Source organism: Bremia lactucae, linkage group LG12 (genome assembly GCF_004359215.1).
Source record: "Bremia lactucae strain SF5 linkage group LG12, whole genome shotgun sequence".
Classification (NCBI taxonomy): domain Eukaryota; phylum Oomycota; class Peronosporomycetes; order Peronosporales; family Peronosporaceae; genus Bremia; species Bremia lactucae.
In genome coordinates, this window is record NC_090621.1 from 3,171,688 (window position 1) to 3,174,778 (window position 3,091).

Here is a 3,091-nt window from a genome sequence, read left to right on the forward strand (position 1 = left end):
GGGCGTCGAATAACTTTATCGGCGCCAGTCGCTAAAGGGTCGTAGGCTCAAATATGTTGAGCGCGACATCCTTCATACGAGGATGACGGTGCGTCTAGCGACAGGCGCATCATTAACAGTAATGAAACGCGTAGTGAAATTTCACTACATGTTAAAAGATTAACAGTATGCTGATGATTTCATCGTACTGGATTTGCATGACAAATTTGATGTCTCCTCGGTAGACCGTGCTCGAAAATACGAACCAAGCATCATGGCGCACGACCGTAAAGAGCCCACACCTGTCGAAAGATGGCCAGCTGATCAACATCGCGGAGCATCCACAAGAATATAAATGGACGACGAATGAGTGCGATGGCATCACCCGCGGTTCGGCCGGCAGCACACTCCACAACATCAAAGTCTTATTACCAATCACCCTGCCTAGACACTCCCGGCGGCATCCCAACGCACAGGAAGCGCCGAAGGTTAACCACTCCAACAAGTCGACATCGTGGACGTGAGAAAAATTATTTCACAGTAAGTCACGACTTTCACTGGCCCCGCCAGTATCAGTTCGCATGCACTAGATTATTGATGGCGAATTCAACCATCAGTAAAAATTTGCTTTAAATCAAATACGACTGGACATAACCTTAAAGTATCCGTTCGAGGACGCGATTTACGCGTTCAGTCTCTCTGGATGATCAGAAGTTGACATAGTCAGCCGTGTTCCGAGAGATCGGAACACGGATTGCCATAACGCCGCCATGAACCGTGGATCTATATCGGAGACCAGTTCACTGGGAAACCCGTGGAGTTTGAATACCGTGTCGAATAAGACACGGGCACAGACCGGAGTCGAGATCGACTCGCGTACTGCAGCAAGATGTACCATCTTGCTGAATTTTACTACAAAAACAAGGATTCCATTGTTTTTGTAATCGTCTTCGGGAAATCCAAAGACGAAGTCCATAGATACGGACTGCCAACATTCTGCCGGAAGTGATAGAGGTTGGAGAGGTGCACGGGATGAAGGGCAAGGCTTCCCCGTTGATATACCTCGCAAGGATGAATGTACTTGCGCACGTCTACAACGCATACACCGTTCTTCGTGAATGGCTTACGCCATCCACGCATACTCACCCAATTAGAGGGATTCTCTAGTTTAAGGGGGGTGGACTCGCACGAGCAAAACCATTCTGGCTCGTGCTCATCACTCATCGAAATTAACAACGACGCGAATGATGTCGATGTCGAAGCAATCGACATCGCAGATGAGAAAAACCTCATGACAGTGCGCACAAAGCGCACTAAAATAGAAAAAACAAATGAGTCAGTAGAGGAATTCCTGCTGGCTCGAGAATCCGAAATCCGTTTCGTACAGGATTCAATTGCTAATGCAGTGGACCGACAGAAACGGAACGCAGATAAACATGGAAGAGCAATTGTTCTTATATTTAAAATAAATGAACTAGTACTACTCTCCACCGTAAACTTACCTAAGCGTAAAGTCACTAATGTGGGTAGCAGTAAACTACTACCCAAATCCATTGATCTTTTCCGTCTACTGCGTCGCAGAGGCAATGCGTACACAATACAATTGCCACGTAGGATGCGAACGCACCCTATATTTTACGTTGGTCGGCTCCGCCCGCACCATCAGTTGCGAATCTGTTCCGAGAGGCATGGAAGTCTGCCTCACGTAACAACCGATGCAATTTATACCTTGCACCGGTTGGAGTTCGTTTCTCAAACTTAACGCGAATCGCGTTAAGTCTTTGAGAAAGGCTTCGCGTCCAATGCCTTTGACATTGCGAATGAACGCGCTCCAGGTTTGCATAAGCGAGACTTTATCTCGCTTATTGTTGCCATATACCATCAATGCTTTAAAAAAGCATCGAGATAAACATCTTTCTCAGCGTTAAAGTTCTTCGCGCTGGGATCAAAGCCATGAAGATTTGTCCCAATAAATAAAGAATATTTATTGTGAGGAATAGTCTCTATAGACAAGCTATTAATTAGCTGTTCGAACAAAAGCCACGGCTTTTTCTCAGGAGCAAGACAAGACATTCTATTGACTTCACTCCCCAGAATGGAGCCAACTGAAGCAGGGATACCACAAGAACTTATATTACGATGGCTTACGCCATCGTCATCACCACGCACAGAAATATGTGCGGGTGACGGCACGGGAGACGGTGCTGGCGACGAGAAATCATCCTCATCGTCGGAACCAAACATGCTGTAGATAATGCTACCAGCACGTCTACCTGAATGAGCCCCCTCATTCGAAGGCTCAAAGTCAGCCGCCTGACGATGATCAGGCGACTGTTCTGTTCTCCCCGAGTCGGCCATTTCGTCTAACTCGCATTTTTAGTCGACCTCCAAAGAGGGGTCGCATTCGCGTGGTGCATTACCACGTGCACCCGTAGCATTTAGAGTTTCGGAAGAAGATGACACTACCACAGACGGAAAGTCTGCCGCAAGAGACCATAATGCGTCGCCAGCGGCTGCATGAACCGCAGCCGAAGGCGAGGCACTATTCGCATACTACATGTACTTTTAACCATGTGATTGAATAAAAATGATGGTTCTGACCAATCAACAATGTTTTAATGAAGGGGTCTCACAGTGACCACTCTCTCCAATGACAGTCAGAGTGATTTTCGTTCAAGGGAGGGGTGATGAAACGGGGTGTATCGTTACATGAAATTAACACATAAAAGTTGTTAATTAGTTTTATCTAAAAGGTAGAGAATAGTTTGGAGAATATTAATTGACATGGTAGTATTCTGAAAGCTTATCTATTGGTAGATATAGACCGTTATATCTACTTTCTCCGCGTTCCAGTCAGCGCTGGACGCGCGCAGAGAGAAAGACAGATAAGACTTTATTTGAGGTTTTTTATTCGTTTGTAATCAAATTATTATTAAGTAGATATAACAGAGGAGCTTAATTATATTGATACAGGTTTTAGTTAACCCTCTTTGAAGCAAATATTATAAAGAGAGTCTTTCTCTGCACGTACGAGTGTACGTGAAGTGACGTGAGGCACCACTCGCACTGAGGCAGTGCGAAGTGGACTTGTACTGAAGCAGTACAAGTCGGG